The 21,711-nt window shown below is 38.4% G+C and overlaps 1 protein-coding gene across 3 annotated transcripts in view; it reads left to right on the forward strand.

Annotated features, from left to right (window-relative positions):
* DENND5A (DENN domain containing 5A) overlaps positions 1-21,711 on the forward strand; it is a 223,097-nt gene that overhangs the window by 180,659 nt on the left and 20,727 nt on the right. The window lies entirely within an intron of this gene.

Below are 21,711 nucleotides of genomic sequence, written 5' to 3' on the forward strand. Positions count from 1 at the left end.
CTGAAACTCATACCCAAATATCAAGTCTATTCGGTAGTAGTCCGTTCCAACAGCAAGCAGGGAGAAAGTTTGTTGGTGCCGGGCCCGGAGTGGAAGTGACGTCACGGTTTGAATCCTTTTGCGTGCTGCTGTTTAGCTGTGTTGAAGGTATGAGCTGCAAAAAGAATGAAGCAGCTAGTTAAACAAAACGAAAGATGTACAATTCCTCACTTGAATATAAGGCAGAAGACAATGATGTCTTTGAAGGTATAAACGGCAAACAAAGTCTTTTGAATCCTGCTAAGATACCAGCAATTGATTATAGGTAAGCTGGAACATGCAGGACAGAGAAAGTTTGTAATCCAATCTGTATGTAGAAACTTCAATACTAAGCACAGAGTGCAAGGGGATCACCTGTCTTAAGGAGTAGTTAGCGAATCAGCAGTCAGTGGGAGTAACTGGGAGTGACAAAGGAAAAGAAGAGAACAGAGTCTTACATGACCCCCTCCTCAAGGGAGCTGTTCCACAGCGATTGGCCGAGGCCTATCAGGATGGCGACGATGGAACATTGATAGAAGACGAGGGGAGTTGAGATTGGAAAGAGGTTCCCAGGAGTCCTCATCACTGGAATAGTTTTTCCATCTTACCAAATATTGAAGGATCCCATTGGAATATCTGGAATCTAGTATGGAGTCAACTTCATATTCATTATCATCCAAAGGTAAAGGCGAAGGAGGTAATGGAGTCTGGTTATGTCTCGTAGGAATATATGGTTTCAAAAGGGAAACATGAAAAGTGGGATGAATTCTTAGCGAGTTAGGAAGCTCCAATCTGACAGCATTGGCATTAATAATCTTTTGAATGGGAAAAGGACCAATGAATAGACTGGCCATCTTCTTGGAAGGGATTTGTAGTCTTAAATTTTTTGTAGAAAGCCAGACTAAATCACCAACATTATATTCAGGTGGTTTTCTTCTTCGAAGGTCATAAAAATGTTTTTGTGACTTCTGGGCATCTAGAATATTCTCTTGTATAGTTTTGAAATTTTCTTGTAAAGAATTATGTATTTCATCGAGCAAAGGAGAATCTGAAGAAGTAAATGATATAAAAGAAAACTTAGGATGGTAAGCATAATTTGCAAAGAAAGGAGTCATCTTTGTGGAAGCATTGGTTGAATTATTATAAGCAAATTCTGCCATTGAGAGATATTTAAACCAATCGTTTTGATGATAAGAACAGTAGCACCTCAAATAATGTTCAAGCCACTGGTTTAATCTCTCTGATTGTCCGTTAGTCTGGGGGTGAAAGGCTGTGGAGTATCGATGGTCAATGTTAGTAATTTCACATAATTTGGTCCAGAATTTTGAGGTAAATTGTGATCCACGGTCAGTAGTTATGATAGAAGGAAGTCCATGTAACTTAACAATATGATCAATGAATAAGTGAGCAGTCTCTGAAGAGGTTGGTAATTTGTGGAATGGTAGAAAATGAGCCATCTTAGTAAAAACATCAATGACAACAAGTATAGTGGTCTGGTTACTTGATGGAGGTAAGTCGACAATAAAGTCCATTGAGACATGGTGCCAAGGTTTATCGGGAACTGGTAAAGGCATGAGTAAACCAAAAGGTGGTTTTCGTTCAGGCTTACAAGTGACACAAACCCTGCATGTGTTTATATAATCAGAAATAGATGATTTCATCTGAGGCCACCAATATGTTCGAGAAACAAGTTCATGTGTCTTTTTAACACCAGGGTGACCAGCAAGAGGGTTATCATGGCAAGACCTCGGAAATACAAGCCATGGTTTTTAAGCAAATCTGGTTCAGGAGGTGTTGGTTGTTTTTTACAGAAATCTCTTAATTCTGTTAAGATAGGAGTAGTGATACCAATGAAACATTCAGGAGAGACAATGTCTTTCCTGATGGGCAAGTCAATTGGAGGTTTAGGAATTCGGGACAAGGCGTCAGCTTTTGCGTTTTTGTTGGCAGGTCTGTAAATAATTGAGAAATTAAAACGGTCAAAATAAAGACTCCAGCGAACCTGTCTGGCAGAGAGTGTTTTGTTAGATTGTAAATACTGTAGATTCTTATGATCCGTATAAATGATAATTGGTAAAGTAGTACCCTCCAGGAGATGTCTCCAGTGTTCTAGGGATCGACGTATAGCCAACAATTCCTTATCTCCGATGGCATAATTACGTTCTGCAGGTGTCATAAGTTTGGAGAAATAAGAAATTGGATGAAGAGGTTCTGATAAGGATTTTTGTTGGGAAAGTACAGCACCAATAGCATAGTCAGAAGAATCAACCTCCAAAGTATACTGATAAGATGGGTTAGGAAATTGAAGAATAGGTGCAGATGTGAACCTGTTTTTTAAATGAACAAAGGCGTTTCTAGCATCATTTCCCCAGTTGAAAGGAATGGAAGAACCAGTTAGAATCGTAAGAGGTTTTACGATTTTAGAAAACCCTTTTATGAATTTCCTGTAGTAGTTGGAGAATCCTAAGAAGCGTTGTAAATCTTTCCTAGATTTTGGTTCTGGCCAGTTCAGAACAGTGTCCACTTTTTCTTTTTGCATTTGAATTCCTGAAGGAGAGATGTTGTATCCCAAAAAAGAAACTTCAGTAGTATGGAATTTACATTTCTTTCATGTAATTAACAAGAGTCCATGAGCTAGTGACGTATGGGATATACATTCCTACCAGGAGGGGCAAAGTTTCCCAAACCTTAAAATGCCTATAAATACACCCCTCACCACACCCACAAATCAGTTTTACAAACTTTGCCTCCAAGGGAGGTGGTGAAGTAAGTTTGTGCTAGATTCTACGTTGATATGCGCTCCGCAGCAAGTTGGAGCCCGGTTTTCCTCTCAGCGTGCAGTGAATGTCAGAGGGATGTGAGGAGAGTATTGCCTATTGAATGCAGTGATCTCCTTCTACGGGGTCTATTTCATAAGGTTCTCTGTTATCGGTCGTAGAGATTCATCTCTTACCTCCCTTTTCAGATCGACGATATACTCTTATATTTACCATTTCCTCTACTGATTCTCGTTTCAGTACTGGTTTGGCTTTCTACAAACATGTAGATGAGTGTCCTGGGGTAAGTAAGTCTTATTTTCTGTGACACTCTAAGCTATGGTTGGGCACTTTATTTATAAAGTTCTAAATATATGTATTCAAACATTTATTTGCCTTGACTCAGAATGTTCAACTTTCCTTATTTCCAGACAGTCAGTTTCATATTTGGGATTATGCTTTAAATTATCATATTTTTCTTACCTCAAAAATTTGACTTTTTTCCCTGTGGGCTGTTAGGCTCGCGGGGGCTGAAAATGCTTCATTTTATTGCGTCATTCTTGGCGCGGACTTTTTTGGCGCAAAAATTCTATTTCCGTTTCCGGCGTCATACGTGTCGCCGGAAGTTGCGTCATTTTTTTGACGTTATTTTGCGCCAAAAATGTCGGCGTTCCGGATGTGGCGTCATTTTTGGCGCCAAAAGCATTTGGGCGCCAAATAATGTGGGCGTCTTATTTGGCGCCAAAAAATATGGGCGTCGCTTTTGTCTCCACATTATTTCAGTCTCATTTTTTCATTTGCTTCTGGTTGCTAGAAGCTTGATGTTTGGCATTTTTTTCCCATTCCTGAAACTGTCTTATAAGGAATTTGATCTATTTTGCTTTATATGTTGTTTTTTCTCTTACATATTGCAAGATGTCTCACGTTGCATCTGAGCCAGAAGATACTACAGGAAAACCACTGCCTGCTGGATCTACCAAAGCTAAGTGTATCTGCTGTAAACTTTTGGTAGCTATTCCTCCAGCTGTTGTTTGTAATAATTGTCATGACAAACTTGTTAAAGCAGATAATATTTCCTTTAGTGATGTACCATTGCCTGTTGCAGTTCCCTCAACATCTAAGGTGCAGAATGTTCCTGATAACATAAGAGATTTTGTTTCTGAATCCATAAAGAAGGCTTTGTCTGTTATTTCTCCTTCTAGTAAACGTAAAAAGTCTTTTAAATCTTCTCTCTCTACAGATGAATTTTTAAATGAACACCATCATTCTGATTCTTTGGACTCTTCTGGTTCAGAGGATTCTATCTCAGAGATTGATGCTGATAAATCTTCATATTTATTTAAGATGGAATTTATTCGCTCTTTACTTAAAGAAGTACTAATTGCTTTAGAAATAGAGGATTCTAGTCCTCTTGATACTAATTCTATACGTTTGGATAAGGTTTTTAAAGCTCCTGCGGTTATTCCAGAAGTCTTTCCTGTTCCTAATGCTATTTCTGCAGTAATTGCTAAGGAATGGGATAAATTGGGTAATTCATTTACTCCTTCTAAACGTTTTAAGCAATTATATCCTGTTCCGCCTGACAGGTTAGAATTTTGGGACAAAATCCCTAAAGTTGATGGGGCTATTTCTACCCTTGCTAAACGTACTACCATTCCTACGTCAGATGGTACCTCGTTTAAGGATCCTTTAGATAGAAAAATTGAATCTTTTCTAAGAAAAGCTTATCTATGTTCAGGTAATCTTCTTAGACCTGCTATATCATTGGCTGATGTTGCTGCAGCTTCAACTTTTTGGTTGGAAACTCTAGCGCAACAAGTAACAAATCGTGATTCTCATGATATTATTATTCTTCTCCAGCATGCTAATAATTTCATCTGTGATGCCATTTTTGATATTATTAGAGTTGATGTTAGATTTATGTCTCTGGCTATCTTAGCCAGAAGAGCTTTATGGCTTAAGACCTGGAATGCTGATATGGCTTCTAAATCAACTCTACTTTCCATTTCTTTCCAGGGAAACAAATTATTTGGTTCTCAGTTGGATTCTATTATTTCAACTGTTACTGGTGGGAAAGGAACTTTTTTACCACAGGATAAAAAGTCTAAAGGTAAAAACAGGGCTAACAATCGTTTTCGTTCCTTTCGTTTCAACAAAGAACAAAAGCCTGATCCTTCGTCCTCAGGAGCAGTTTCAGTTTGGAAACCATCTCCAGTCTGGAATAAATCCAAGCCTGCTAGAAAGGCAAAGCCTGCTTCTAAGTTCACATGAAGGTACGGCCCTCATTCCAGTTCAGCTGGTAGGGGGCAGGTTACGTTTTTTCAAAGAAATTTGGATCAATTCTGTTCACAATCTTTGGATTCAGAACATTGTTTCAGAAGGGTACAGAATTGGTTTCAAGATGAGACCTCCTGCAAAGAGATTTTTTCTTTCCCATGTCCCAGTAAATCCAGTGAAAGCTCAAGCATTTCTGAATTGTGTTTCAGATCTAGAGTTGGCTGGAGTAATTATGCCAGTTCCAGTTCCGGAACAGGGGATGGGGTTTTATTCAAATCTCTTCATTGTACCAAAGAAGGAGAATTCCTTCAGACCAGTTCTGGATCTAAAATTATTGAATCGTTATGTAAGGATACCAACGTTCAAGATGGTAACTGTAAGGACTATATTGCCTTTTGTTCAGCAAGGGAATTATATGTCCACAATAGATTTACAGGATGCATATCTGCATATTCCGATTCATCCAGATCATTATCAGTTCCTGAGATTCTCTTTTCTAGACAAGCATTACCAATTTGTGGCTCTACCGTTTGGCCTTGCTACAGCTCCAAGAATTTTCACAAAGATTCTCGGTGCCCTTCTGTCTGTAATCAGAGAACAGGGTATTGTGGTATTTCCTTATTTGGACGATATCTTGGTACTTGCTCCGTCTTTACATTTAGCAGAGTCTCATACGAATCGACTTGTGTTGTTTCTTCAAGATCATGGTTGGAGGATCAATTTACCAAAAAGTTCTTTGATTCCTCAAACAAGGGTAACCTTTCTGGGTTTCCAGATAGATTCAGTGTCCATGACTTTGTCTTTAACAGACAAGAGACGTCTAAAATTGATTACAGCCTGTCGAAACCTTCAGTCTCAATCATTCCCTTCGGTAGCCTTATGCATGGAAATTCTAGGTCTTATGACTGCTGCATCGGACGCGATCCCCTTTGCTCGTTTTCACATGCGACCTCTTCAGCTCTGTATGCTGAACCAATGGTGCAGGGATTACACGAAGATATATCAATTAATATCTTTAAAACCGATTGTTCGGCACTCTCTAACGTGGTGGACAGATCACCTTCGTTTAATTCAGGGGGCTTCTTTTGTTCTTCCAACCTGGACTGTAATTTCAACAGATGCAAGTCTCACAGGTTGGGGAGCTGTGTGGGGATCTCTGACGGCACAAGGAGTTTGGGAATCTCAGGAGGTGAGATTACCGATCAATATCTTGGAACTCCGTGCAGTTTTCAGAGCTCTTCAGTTTTGGCCTCTTCTGAAGAGAGAATCGTTCATTTGTTTTCAGACAGACAATGTCACAACTGTGGCATACATCAATCATCAAGGAGGGACTCACAGTCCTCTGGCTATGAAAGAAGTATCTCGAATTTTGGTTTGGGCGGAATCCAGCTCCTGTCTAATCTCTGCGGTTCATATCCCAGGTGTAGACAATTGGGAAGCGGATTATCTCAGTCGCCAAACGTTGCATCCGGGCGAATGGTCTCTTCACCCAGAGGTATTTCTTCAGATTGTTCAAATGTGGGGGCTTCCAGAGATAGATCTGATGGCCTCTCATCTAAACAAGAAACTTCCCAGGTATCTGTCCAGATCCCGGGATCCTCAGGCGGAGGCAGTGGATGCATTATCACTTCCTTGGAAGTATCATCCTGCCTATATCTTTCCGCCTCTAGTTCTTCTTCCAAGAGTAATCTCCAAGATTCTGAGGGAATGCTCGTTTGTTCTGCTAATAGCTCCAGCATGGCCTCACAGGTTTTGGTATGCGGATCTTGTCCGGATGGCATCTTGCCAACCATGGACTCTTCCGTTAAGACCAGACCTTCTGTCACAAGGTCCTTTTTTCCATCCGGATCTGAAATCCTTAAATTTAAAGGTATGGAGATTGAACGCTTGATTCTTGGTCATAGAGGTTTCTCTGACTCCGTGATTAATACTATGTTACAGGCTCGTAAATCTGTATCTCGAGAGATATATTATAGAGTCTGGAAGACTTATATTTCTTGGTGTCTTTCTCGTCATTTTTCTTGTCATTCTTTTAGAATACCGAGAATTTTACAGTTTCTTCAGGATGGTTTAGATAAGGGTTTGTCCGCAAGTTCTTTGAAAGGACAAATCTCCGCTCTTTCTGTTCTTTTTCACAGAAAGATTGCTATTCTTCCTGATATTCATTGTTTTGTACAAGCTTTGGTTCGTATAAAACCTGTCATTAAGTCAATTTCTCCTCCTTGGAGTTTGAATTTGGTTCTGGGAGCTCTTCAAGCTCCTCCGTTTGAACCTATGCATTCATTGGACATTAAATTACTTTCTTGGAAAGTTTTGTTCCTTTTGGCCATCTCTTCTGCTAGAAGAGTTTCTGAATTATCTGCTCTTTCTTGTGAGTCTCCTTTTCTGATTTTTCATCAGGATAAGGCGGTGTTGCGAACTTCTTTTGAATTTTTACCTAAAGTTGTGAATTCCAACAACATTAGTAGAGAAATTGTGGTTCCTTCATTATGTCCTAATCCTAAGAATTCTAAGGAGAGATCATTGCATTCTTTGGATGTTGTTAGAGCTTTGAAATATTATGTTGAAGCTACGAAATCTTTCCGTAAGACTTCTAGTCTATTTGTTATCTTTTCCGGTTCTAGGAAAGGCCAGAAAGCTTCTGCCATTTCTTTGGCATCTTGGTTGAAATCTTTAATTCATCTTGCCTATGTTGAGTCGGGTAAAATTCCTCCTCAGAGAATTACAGCTCATTCTACTAGGTCAGTATCTACTTCCTGGGCGTTTAGGAATGAAGCTTCGGTTGACCAGATCTGCAAAGCAGCAACTTGGTCCTCTTTGCATACTTTTACAAAATTCTACCATTTTGATGTATTTTCTTCTTCTGAAGCAGTTTTTGGTAGAAAAGTTCTTCAGGCAGCGGTTTCAGTTTGAATCTTCTGCTTATGTTTTTTGTTAAACTTTATTTTGGGTGTGGATTATTTTCAGCAGGAATTGGCTGTCTTTATTTTATCCCTCCCTCTCTAGTGACTCTTGTGTGGAAAGATCCACATCTTGGGTAGTCATTATCCCATACGTCACTAGCTCATGGACTCTTGCTAATTACATGAAAGAAAACATAATTTATGTAAGAACTTACCTGATAAATTCATTTCTTTCATATTAACAAGAGTCCATGAGGCCCACCCTTTTTTGTGGTGGTTATGATTTTTTTGTATAAAGCACAATTATTCCAATTCCTTATTTTATATGCTTCGCACTTTTTTTCTTATCACCCCACTTCTTGGCTATTCGTTAAACTGATTTGTGGGTGTGGTGAGGGGTGTATTTATAGGCATTTTAAGGTTTGGGAAACTTTGCCCCTCCTGGTAGGAATGTATATCCCATACGTCACTAGCTCATGGACTCTTGTTAATATGAAAGAAATGAATTTATCAGGTAAGTTCTTACATAAATTATGTTTTTTCTAATTTAGCGTAGAGTTTATGGGCTCTGAGACGGGCGAGTACCTGTCGAACATGTTTCACATGATCCTCCATAGTTCTTGAGTATATGAGAATGTCATCTAGATAAATAACTAGACATACATCAAGAAGATCACGAAATACATCATTTATGAAGTATTGAAAAGTGGCAGGGGCATTACATAGTCCGAACGGCATTACAAGATATTCAAATAGGCCATATCTGGTCCTAAATGCCGTCAACCATTCATGCCCCTCTTTTATTCTGATGAGATTGTATGCCCCTCTTAAATCTAGCTTAGTAAATATGGAAGCGTCAGAGAGCCTCTCAATCATCTCTGGTATTAATGGCAGCAGATAGCGATTTTTGATAGTACATTTATTCAACTCACGATAATCAATGATGGGTCTAAGACTGCCATCTTTGTTGCGAACAAAAAAGAAACCAGCACCAGCTGGGGATGTGGAAGGTCTAATAAAACCTTTTTTTAGGTTTTCTTCAAGATACAATTTAAGTTCTTCGAGTTCTGGATTACTTAAGGGATAGAGATGTCCAAAGGAATTCGAGCACCAGGTTGAAGATCAATAGGGCAATCATAAACCCTATGAGGGGGTAGGTTCTCAGCCTCAGTCTTACTGAAAACATCTTCAAACTCAATATATTGTATGGGTAAAGAGTCAGAGGGAACAGTTGAATGTAATAATAATGGACAAGGAAAACAGGTAGTTTTGCAATAAGCAGAAATAAACTTTATTTTGAAAGGAAACCAAGTAATTGTGGGGTTATGTACTTGTAACCACTTTAAACCCAAAACTAAAGAAAAATGGGGCGAAGGGAGAACGTCAAAAGATAACATTTCAAAATGTCCATCAATGTTAAGCTTTATAGGGATAGTCTCAAAAATTATAGGTCCAGAAAACATAAGTGAACCATCAATGACCCTAATAGGTATAGGAGTCTTCTTCTTGATGAGAGGGATTTTGTTTTTGATACAAAAATCATGATCTAAATAATTCCCAGTAGCCCCAGAATCAATGATGGCATCATTAATCATCACTTGACTTTGAAGCAGCTGTAAAGAAACAGATAAAGTACAATAAGTATTTTGTATAGATGATTGAAACGAAGTATACAGGTAATTAGACTTACTTTTCTTATTCTTTAATAGAAGTGAACAATCCTGAACAGTGTGAGATGCATTAGCGCAATACATACATAAATTTTTTATGCGCCTGCGTTGTTTTTCTTCTTGAGTCAGGGGACCTCTCATAAAACCTATCTCCATAGGTTCTGCAGTTGTTTTAGTAGGAGTAAATGAGTTAGAAAGAGATGAAGAGTAAGAACTTTTAGGTTTGTATTCAATAGCGTATTTTTCAGCTTTTCTTTCTCTTAAACGGCGATCAATCTGAATAGCCATCTTCATAAATGTTTCTAGAGTCTGGGGAAGCTCAATTCTGGCGAATTCATCTTTTAGTGTCTCTGAAAGACCGAGACGGAATTGGTTGCGGAGAGCAACTGGGGTCCATAATGCATCGGTAGAGTACTGCTTAAAGTCTGTGATGTACTCTTCTACAGGTCTTTTCCCTTGTTTGAGACTCCTCAAAGTCATTTCTGCAGTGAGCTGCACATCTGTGTCCTGAAACATTTCATCCATAGCATTGAAAAAATCATCCAGAGAGCCGAGAATAGGATCTTGGTTTTCAATAAATTTATCTGCCCAATTTCTGGGGTCCCCCCTGAGAAAGGAAATGGTAGTCAAAACTCTCACTCTCTCAGTGGGGTATGTTCTAGGTTTCATAGAAAAAAGAAGTTGACAGGCATTTTTAAATGATCTGTATGTTTTTCTGTTACCAGAGAAAAGATCTGGAAGTGACAATTGTGGTTCGGTAATATTTTCAGCCTGATTACCTTTAACAGCAATAGAGTCCTTTATTATGTTACGTAGAGCTTCATTTTCAATCTGTAATTCACGCATGCCTTGTGAGAGCTGGTCAACCTTTTGAGTAAGGTTGTAAACAATTTGACGCAAATCTGCTGGTTCCATAGTGTAGGGGCTTAGTATTTTGTTAGGTTTTGAATAAACTCTTGATAGTGGAACACAACTGCAGTTACGACCAAAATTGTTTGTTTGTTACACAATTCTGTCTAAATCCTTTATTGCAAAAAGGACTCTTTCAGATTTGTGAATATTGCTCAAATTCAGAAAAAGAACAAGGTTTGTATACAGCAGCTGGCTGCAATGAAAAACTTATATAATCTGATGTATATCTTAGATAGACAACAACAGAAATAGAGTAAAGAACTGGAGAAATAACGGAACAAATGCAGCAGCAATAAAAAGTCTTTCCCAGCAAGCAAGTGACTTAATTCAACAAAGCAGTTTATGCAGGAGATATGCCTTATTACTTTCAAGGAAAAGCAGGATCTTTGCAGAGAATAAACAGTTAAGCAGATATTAGTTGATGCTTTAGTAATTAGGTAGTTGCAGTAATAGCCACAAGTAATTTAGCAGATTATGGGTTAGTAAAGCGGTAATGCGGTTAAATAGTGTGGTACCTGAAACTCATACCCAAATATCAAGTCTATTCGGTAGTAGTCCGTTCCAACAGCAAGCAGGGAGAAAGTTTGTTGGTGCCGGGCCCGGAGTGGAAGTGACGTCACGGTTTGAATCCTTTTGCGTGCTGCTGTTTAGCTGTGTTGAAGGTATGAGCTGCAAAAAGAATGAAGCAGCTAGTTAAACAAAACGAAAGATGTACAATTCCTCACTTGAATATAAGGCAGAAGACAATGATGTCTTTGAAGGTATAAACGGCAAACAAAGTCTTTTGAATCCTGCTAAGATACCAGCAATTGATTATAGGTAAGCTGGAACATGCAGGACAGAGAAAGTTTGTAATCCAATCTGTATGTAGAAACTTCAATACTAAGCACAGAGTGCAAGGGGAGCACCTGTCTTAAGGAGTAGTTAGCGAATCAGCAGTCAGTGGGAGTAACTGGGAGTGACAAAGGAAAAGAAGAGAACAGAGTCTTGCATGACCCCCTCCTCAAGGGAGCTGTTCCACAGCGATTGGCCGAGGCCTATCAGGATGGCGACGATGGAACATTGATAGAAGACGAGGGGAGTTGAGATTGGAAAGAGGTTCCCAGGAGTCCTCATCACTGGAATAGTTTTTCCATCTTACCAAATATTGAAGGATCCCATTGGAATATCTGGAATCTAGTATGGAGTCAACTTCATATTCATTATCATCCAAAGGTAAAGGCGAAGGAGGTAATAGAGTCTGGTTATGTCTCGTAGGAATATATGGTTTCAAAAGGGAAACATGAAAAGTGGGATGAATTCTTAGCGAGTTAGGAAGCTCCAATCTGACAGCATTGGCATTAATAATCTTTTGAATGGGAAAAGGACCAATGAATAGACTGGCCATCTTCTTGGAAGGGATTTGTAGTCTTAAATTTTTTGTAGAAAGCCAGACTAAATCACCAACATTATATTCAGGTGGTTTTCTTCTTCGAAGGTCATAAAAATGTTTTTGTGACATCTGGGCATCTAGAATATTCTCTTGTATAGTTTTGAAATTTTCTTGTAAAGAATTATGTATTTCATCGAGCAAAGGAGAATCTGAAGAAGTAAATGATATAAAAGAAAACTTAGGATGGTAAGCATAATTTGCAAAGAAAGGAGTCATCTTTGTGGAAGCATTGGTTGAATTATTATAAGCAAATTCTGCCATTGAGAGATATTTAAACCAATCGTTTTGATGATAAGAACAGTAGCACCTCAAATAATGTTCAAGCCACTGGTTTAATCTCTCTGATTGTCCGTTAGTCTGGGGGTGAAAGGCTGTGGAGTATCGATGGTCAATGTTAGTAATTTCACATAATTTGGTCCAGAATTTTGAGGTAAATTGTGATCCACGGTCAGTAGTTATGATAGAAGGAAGTCCATGTAACTTAACAATATGATCAATGAATAAGTGAGCAGTCTCTGAAGAGGTTGGTAATTTGTGGAATGGTAGAAAATGAGCCATCTTAGTAAAAACATCAATGACAACAAGTATAGTGGTCTGGTTACTTGATGGAGGTAAGTCGACAATAAAGTCCATTGAGACATGGTGCCAAGGTTTATCGGGAACTGGTAAAGGCATGAGTAAACCAAAAGGTGGTTTTCGTTCAGGCTTACAAGTGACACAAACCCTGCATGTGTTTATATAATCAGAAATAGATGATTTCATCTGAGGCCACCAATATGTTCGAGAAACAAGTTCATGTGTCTTTTTAACACCAGGGTGACCAGCAAGAGGGTTATCATGGCAAGACCTCGGAAATACAAGCCATGGTTTTTAAGCAAATCTGGTTCAGGAGGTGTTGGTTGTTTTTTACAGAAATCTCTTAATTCTGTTAAGATAGGAGTAGTGATACCAATGAAACATTCAGGAGAGACAATGTCTTTCCTGATGGGCAAGTCAATTGGAGGTTTAGGAATTCGGGACAAGGCGTCAGCTTTTGCGTTTTTGTTGGCAGGTCTGTAAATAATTGAGAAATTAAAACGGTCAAAATAAAGACTCCAGCGAACCTGTCTGGCAGAGAGTGTTTTGTTAGATTGTAAATACTGTAGATTCTTATGATCCGTATAAATGATAATTGGTAAAGTAGTACCCTCCAGGAGATGTCTCCAGTGTTCTAGGGATCGACGTATAGCCAACAATTCCTTATCTCCGATGGCATAATTACGTTCTGCAGGTGTCATAAGTTTGGAGAAATAAGAAATTGGATGAAGAGGTTCTGATAAGGATTTTTGTTGGGAAAGTACAGCACCAATAGCATAGTCAGAAGAATCAACCTCCAAAGTATACTGATAAGATGGGTTAGGAAATTGAAGAATAGGTGCAGATGTGAACCTGTTTTTTAAATGAACAAAGGCGTTTCTAGCATCATTTCCCCAGTTGAAAGGAATGGAAGAACCAGTTAGAATCGTAAGAGGTTTTACGATTTTAGAAAACCCTTTTATGAATTTCCTGTAGTAGTTGGAGAATCCTAAGAAGCGTTGTAAATCTTTCCTAGATTTTGGTTCTGGCCAGTTCAGAACAGTGTCCACTTTTTCTTTTTGCATTTGAATTCCTGAAGGAGAGATGTTGTATCACAAAAAAGAAACTTCAGTAGTATGGAATTTACATTTTTCTAATTTAGCGTAGAGTTTATGGGCTCTGAGACGGGCGAGTACCTGTCGAACATGTTTCACATGATCCTCCATAGTTCTTGAGTATATGAGAATGTCATCTAGATAAATAACTAGACATACATCAAGAAGATCACGAAATACATCATTTATGAAGTATTGAAAAGTGGCAGGGGCATTACATAGTCCGAACGGCATTACAAGATATTCAAATAGGCCATATCTGGTCCTAAATGCCGTCAACCATTCATGCCCCTCTTTTATTCTGATGAGATTGTATGCCCCTCTTAAATCTAGCTTAGTAAATATGGAAGCGTCAGAGAGCCTCTCAATCATCTCTGGTATTAATGGCAGCAGATAGCGATTTTTGATAGTACATTTATTCAACTCACGATAATCAATGATGGGTCTAAGACTGCCATCTTTGTTGCGAACAAAAAAGAAACCAGCACCAGCTGGGGATGTGGAAGGTCTAATAAAACCTTTTTTTAGGTTTTCTTCAAGATACAATTTAAGTTCTTCGAGTTCTGGATTACTTAAGGGATAGAGATGTCCAAAGGAATTCGAGCACCAGGTTGAAGATCAATAGGGCAATCATAAACCCTATGAGGGGGTAGGTTCTCAGCCTCAGTCTTACTGAAAACATCTTCAAACTCAATATATTGTATGGGTAAAGAGTCAGAGGGAACAGTTGAATGTAATAATAATGGACAAGGAAAACAGGTAGTTTTGCAATAAGCAGAAATAAACTTTATTTTGAAAGGAAACCAAGTAATTGTGGGGTTATGTACTTGTAACCACTTTAAACCCAAAACTAAAGAAAAATGGGGCGAAGGGAGAACGTCAAAAGATAACATTTCAAAATGTCCATCAATGTTAAGCTTTATAGGGATAGTCTCAAAAATTATAGGTCCAGAAAACATAAGTGAACCATCAATGACCCTAATAGGTATAGGAGTCTTCTTCTTGATGAGAGGGATTTTGTTTTTGATACAAAAATCATGATCTAAATAATTCCCAGTAGCCCCAGAATCAATGATGGCATCATTAATCATCACTTGACTTTGAAGCAGCTGTAAAGAAACAGATAAAGTACAATAAGTATTTTGTATAGATGATTGAAACGAAGTATACAGGTAATTAGACTTACTTTTCTTATTCTTTAATAGAAGTGAACAATCCTGAACAGTGTGAGATGCATTAGCGCAATACATACATAAATTTTTTATGCGCCTGCGTTGTTTTTCTTCTTGAGTCAGGGGACCTCTCATAAAACCTATCTCCATAGGTTCTGCAGTTGTTTTAGTAGGAGTAAATGAGTTAGAAAGAGATGAAGAGTAAGAACTTTTAGGTTTGTATTCAATAGCGTATTTTTCAGCTTTTCTTTCTCTTAAACGGCGATCAATCTGAATAGCCATCTTCATAAATGTTTCTAGAGTCTGGGGAAGCTCAATTCTGGCGAATTCATCTTTTAGTGTCTCTGAAAGACCGAGACGGAATTGGTTGCGGAGAGCAACTGGGGTCCATAATGCATCGGTAGAGTACTGCTTAAAGTCTGTGATGTACTCTTCTACAGGTCTTTTCCCTTGTTTGAGACTCCTCAAAGTCATTTCTGCAGTGAGCTGCACATCTGTGTCCTGAAACATTTCATCCATAGCATTGAAAAAATCATCCAGAGAGCCGAGAATAGGATCTTGGTTTTCAATAAATTTATCTGCCCAATTTCTGGGGTCCCCCCTGAGAAAGGAAATGGTAGTCAAAACTCTCACTCTCTCAGTGGGGTATGTTCTAGGTTTCATAGAAAAAAGAAGTTGACAGGCATTTTTAAATGATCTGTATGTTTTTCTGTTACCAGAGAAAAGATCTGGAAGTGACAATTGTGGTTCGGTAATATTTTCAGCCTGATTACCTTTAACAGCAATAGAGTCCTTTATTATGTTACGTAGAGCTTCATTTTCAATCTGTAATTCACGCATGCCTTGTGAGAGCTGGTCAACCTTTTGAGTAAGGTTGTAAACAATTTGACGCAAATCTGCTGGTTCCATAGTGTAGGGGCTTAGTATTTTGTTAGGTTTTGAATAAACTCTTGATAGTGGAACACAACTGCAGTTACGACCAAAATTGTTTGTTTGTTACACAATTCTGTCTAAATCCTTTATTGCAAAAAGGACTCTTTCAGATTTGTGAATATTGCTCAAATTCAGAAAAAGAACAAGGTTTGTATACAGCAGCTGGCTGCAATGAAAAACTTATATAATCTGATGTATATCTTAGATAGACAACAACAGAAATAGAGTAAAGAACTGGAGAAATAACGGAACAAATGCAGCAGCAATAAAAAGTCTTTCCCAGCAAGCAAGTGACTTAATTCAACAAAGCAGTTTATGCAGGAGATATGCCTTATTACTTTCAAGGAAAAGCAGGATCTTTGCAGAGAATAAACAGTTAAGCAGATATTAGTTGATGCTTTAGTAATTAGGTAGTTGCAGTAATAGCCACAAGTAATTTAGCAGATTATGGGTTAGTAAAGCGGTAATGCGGTTAAATAGTGTGGTACCTGAAACTCATACCCAAATATCAAGTCTATTCGGTAGTAGTCCGTTCCAACAGCAAGCAGGGAGAAAGTTTGTTGGTGCCGGGCCCGGAGTGGAAGTGACGTCACGGTTTGAATCCTTTTGCGTGCTGCTGTTTAGCTGTGTTGAAGGTATGAGCTGCAAAAAGAATGAAGCAGCTAGTTAAACAAAACGAAAGATGTACAATTCCTCACTTGAATATAAGGCAGAAGACAATGATGTCTTTGAAGGTATAAACGGCAAACAAAGTCTTTTGAATCCTGCTAAGATACCAGCAATTGATTATAGGTAAGCTGGAACATGCAGGACAGAGAAAGTTTGTAATCCAATCTGTATGTAGAAACTTCAATACTAAGCACAGAGTGCAAGGGGAGCACCTGTCTTAAGGAGTAGTTAGCGAATCAGCAGTCAGTGGGAGTAACTGGGAGTGACAAAAGAAGAGAACAGTCTTACACCCCCAGACAGCTTCCCAACCCGAAAGTCTTGCATCTGTTGTGATCACAGTCCAGGAAGGACGAACAAAGGAGGCCCCTTGAACAATAAGGTGATGGTTTAACCACCAAGTCAGAGAATGTTGAATGTTAGGATTTAAGTATATCAACTGTGATATCTGAGTATAATCCCTGCACCATTGGTGCAACATGCAAAGCTGTAGAGGACAGGGGATCGCGTCCGATGCTGCAGTCATGAGACATAAAACTTCCATGCACATAGCCACTAAAGGGAATGATAGAGACTGAGGGTTTAGACAAGCTAAAATCAACTTAATTTGTCTCTTGTCTGTCAGAGAAAGAGTCATGGACACTGAATCTATCTGGAAACCTAAAAAGGTGACCCTTGTCTGAGGAATCAATAAACTCTTTTGTAAATTGATCCTCCAATCATGTCTTTGTAGAAACCACACAAGTTGTTTTGTGTGCTAAATGAAAAGATTGAGCTAGTACCAAGATATCGTCCAAATAAGGAAACACGCCAATACCCTGCTCTCTGATTACTGATAGAGGAGCACCATGAACCTTTGAAAAGATTCTCGGAGCTGTCGGTAGGCCAAACGGAAAAGCGACAAATTGGTAATGCTTGTCTAGAAAAGCGAATCTCAGAAACCAATAGTGGTCTGGGTGAATCGGTATGTGAAGATAACCGTCCTGTAAGTCTATTGTAGACATGAAATGACCTTGCTGAACAAAAGGCAGAATAGTCGTTATAGTCACCATCTTGAAAGTTGGGACTCTTACAAAACGATTTAAAGTTTTCAGATCCAGAATTGGTCTGAATGAATCTTCCCTTTTTGGAACAATGAACAGATTTGAATAAAAACCCAAACCCTGTTCCTGTAGAGGAACTGGAACAATCACCCCTTAAAGCTCTAGGTTTGAAACACACTTCAGAAAAGCCCGAGCCTTCACAGGGTTTGTTGGAACATGGGAAAGAGAGAATCTTCCCATAGGGGGTCTTATTCTGAAACCTGTTCCATACCCCTGAGAAACAATATCCCGGATCCACTTATTTTGGACAGAATCTGCCCAAATTTCTGAAAATAATTTCAATCTGCCCCCCACCAGTTGAACTGGTTTGAGGGCTGTACCTTCATGCAGTCTTAGGGGCTAGATTTGGTTTCTTATAAGGCTTGGATTTATTCCAATTCATAGATGGTCTCCAATTGGAACCAGAGGCCTTAGGGGAAGGAGTGTGTTTTTGTTCTTTATTCTGACGAAAGAAACAAAAACGATTGGGAGCTTTGAATTTACCCTTAGATTTCTTATCTTGGGGCAGAAAAAAATTATTACCCTGTAAAGATATTGTAATCTAGATTTTGACACCATATCAGCATTCCAAGATTTAAGCCATAAAGCTCTTCTAGATAGAATAGCTAAAGACATAGATTTGATATCAATCTTAATAATATCAAATATAGCATCACAAATGAAATGATTAGCACGTTGAAGTAAAAGAACAATACCAGACAATTCAGGATCTAACTGCTGTGCTAGACTGTCCAACCAAAAAGTTGAAGCAGCAGCAACATCAGCCATAGAAATAGCAGGCCTAAGAATATAGCCAGTATGTAAATATGCCTTCCTAAGATAAGTTTTAATCTTCCTATCTAAGGGATCCTTGAAAGAATTGCTATCTTCCATAGGAATAGTAGTACATTTAGCAAGAGTAGATATAGCGCCATCTACCTTAGGGACTTTTTCCCAAATCTCTAAATTAGACACAGGTAAAGGATACAATTTTTTAAACCTAGAAGAAGGATTAAAAAAAAAATACCAGGCTTAGACCATTTCTTAGTAATCATATTAGAGATAGCATCAGGAGTAACCTCAGAAGCCTAAAAAACAGAATTCAAACATTTGCTATTCTTGTTATCAATAGGACTAGATTCCTCAATACCCAAAGTAAACAATACTTCCTTTAACAAAGAACGAATATATTCAATCTTAAAAAGAAAAGTTGATTTATCAATTTCAGTCTCTGAAGTAAGATCCTCTGAGCCAAAGAAATCCTCATCAGCAGAAGATACTTCAGAATGCTGTTGATCAATACAAACTTCATCAGATTTTTTAAGTTTATTTGAAGGCGGAATAGCAGTCATAGCCTTCTCTATGGCTGCAGCAATATAATCTTTAATATCTACAGGAATATCATTTTCATTAGATTGTGAAGGTTTAACAGTAGATGTATTTATCTGCATATAATAATTTTTCATAACGAGTGCCACATATTTGAGCTGAAGAAGTAAGATCAGCTAATTCACAACATACATACTTAGCTTTGGTAGAATTGTTTTTAGGCAACTTGGTTCCTACAGTAACATCAAAGGCAGAATTAGTTTGAGACATCTTGCAAAATGTATAAAAAAAAATAACATTTAAACAAAATTCCACAAAATAGCAGTTTCAGGAATGGAAAAAAATGCTTATGATAAAATTCCTATACGAAAATAAGATCAGAAGCAAACATCATAGCCCTCTAAAAACAAATGAGAGCAGAGAGCAAAAGAAAGAGAGACTTAATATAACAAATTTTTGGCGCCAAGGATGGCACAAACACAGATAACGTAAATGCAGAGAAAAAATATTTTGGCGCCAAAGTTAACAGGAAATGACACGACTCACGTCATAACAGGCGCGACTTTGCGGCAAACATTTTTGCGTCAAAGATGCAAGAAATGACGCGACTCGCCTCACAACCAACGCAACCTTTGCGCCAAAAATATTCGTGCCAAGGATGATGCAATAAATAGAAGCATTTTGTGTCATTGCGACTAGCTGGAACCCCAGGTAAAAAAAATTACTCCTAAATTTCTCCCAAAAACATCATTTCCATGCTGAAACTGTAAGACTGTAAAGGGAAATAAACATAGACCTGACTTATGGCAAATATATGCAATATATATTATAAACTTCAAAATATAAAGTTATGTGAAGAGAGAAGAAAAGAGAGAGAGCACAAGAACGATAGAAAAATATTTAAAACAGCATTCAGGATGATACGCTCATTCCTCAGCGTTTTGCTGCCTCACACTGCAGCCTAGGATGGCAGTGTCTCCAGGTGTTCTGACCAGATGGTGCTTCGGTTAGAGCGTTGGACCTGTCAGGCACTCTAACCGAAGCACCATCTGTCCTCCTTACCCGGCAAACAAGCAGTTAGTCAGGGCATCCGGAAAGCCCTGCACAAGACGCTGTTCGTCAGAACACCTGGAGACACTGCCATCCTAGGCTGCAGTGTGAGGCAGCAAAACGCTGAGGAATGAGCGTATCCTCCTGAATGCTGTTTTAAATATTTTTCTATCGTTCTTGTGCGCTCTCTCTTTTCTTCTCTCTTCACATATCTTTGTCGTTGCAACTGAGGCTTGGATTTGCCTGGTTTGATTGGAGCTGCACAAGGGTGTACTCGTGTTGGGAAACTAAAAGGACTTTGGAAATTTAAAGGGATATCCTCCTTTTTATATTAAAGGGACAGTAAACCTTAAAAATAATGTTATATAATTCTTCACATAGTGCAGAATTATATAACATTATTTAAGTGCTATAGTTCTAAAACCCTTTTTTCTCTTTTAATATGTAAAAATGACGGCGCTTTTACAGACCCGCTCTCTGCTGAGCGGGTCTGTAATATTTAGTCAGCGCATCGGGCCAGCTGTATAGTCACAGCCCGGCCCGACCGCGCCATAAGACTAAGTGCAGCTCGCTCCTGTGACAGGAGCGAGCTGCACTTAGTGCTATGGCGCGGTCGGGCCGGGCTGTGACTATACAGCTGGCCCGATGCGCTGACTAAATATTACAGACCCGCTCAGCAGAGAGCAGAGAGCGGGTCTGTAAAAGCGCCGTCATTTTTACATATTAAAAGAGAAAAAAGGGTTTTAGAACTATAGCACTTAAATAATGTTATATAATTCTGCACTATGTGCAGAATTATATAACATTATTTTTAAGGATTTACTGTCCCTTTAACTTTTATTTGGAACATATTTGAACTTTTTGGGATAACAAGAGGTACTGTGCAATACAAACATCAAATGTGATAATTTTTATCAACCTTTTTTATAATATTTTAGGATTATTCATTGGTTATTTTATACTATTATTTTATACTTTTATCTTCTGTTCTTATATTTAGAATTTATTTAAATATCAACGTATTTGTGTGTGTGTGTATATATATATATATATATATATATACACACACACATTATTATAAGTGTATTTACATGTGTATATGCATTATCTGTGATATTTTTACAATTGTGTGATACGGTTCATTTACATAAAGCGCATTTACTTTCTTTAGTTTTATTTTTCAAAATATAAAGTGCCAAACATAGCTGAGAGTGTCTTAAAAAAAGATATATACTTAACTGAAGATACCCATCCACATATAGCAGACAGCCAAACCAGTAATGAAACATATCAGCAGAGGTAATGGTAGAGGAGTTTAATGTCGATCTGTAAAGGGAGGTGGCAGATGAATCTCCATGACCGAATTTACAGAGAGCCTTAGAATAGATTTCCCATAGGTGAAAACATGGCATCATCAGGCAATACCCCCTTCACATCCCTCAGACAAACACTGCACTTTGAGAGGAATTGGGCTTCAAAATGCTTAGAAGCGCCTTTCACAGAAGAAATCAAGCACGACTTGCTTCACCATCCTCCAACGAAGGCAAAGTTTGTAAAACTAAGGTATGAGTGAGGTGGGAGGTGTATTTATAGGCATTTTGAGGTTTGGGAAACTTTGCCCCCTCCTGGTAGGAATGTATATCCCATACGTCACTAGTTCATGGACTCTTGCCACTTACATGAAAGAAAGTATAATTTCATTAATTGAAATAACTGTTAGCAAGCATGGTGCACTGTTTGTGTCTGAAACGAGACAGGTATACAGATGGAAGTTTTTGAGTGTTGGATTTCTGCTCTCTTTGTTATAACATTCACACAGATGTATGAATTACTGTAAATTC

This window comes from Bombina bombina, chromosome 7 (genome assembly GCF_027579735.1).
Source record: "Bombina bombina isolate aBomBom1 chromosome 7, aBomBom1.pri, whole genome shotgun sequence".
NCBI lineage: Eukaryota > Metazoa > Chordata > Amphibia > Anura > Bombinatoridae > Bombina > Bombina bombina.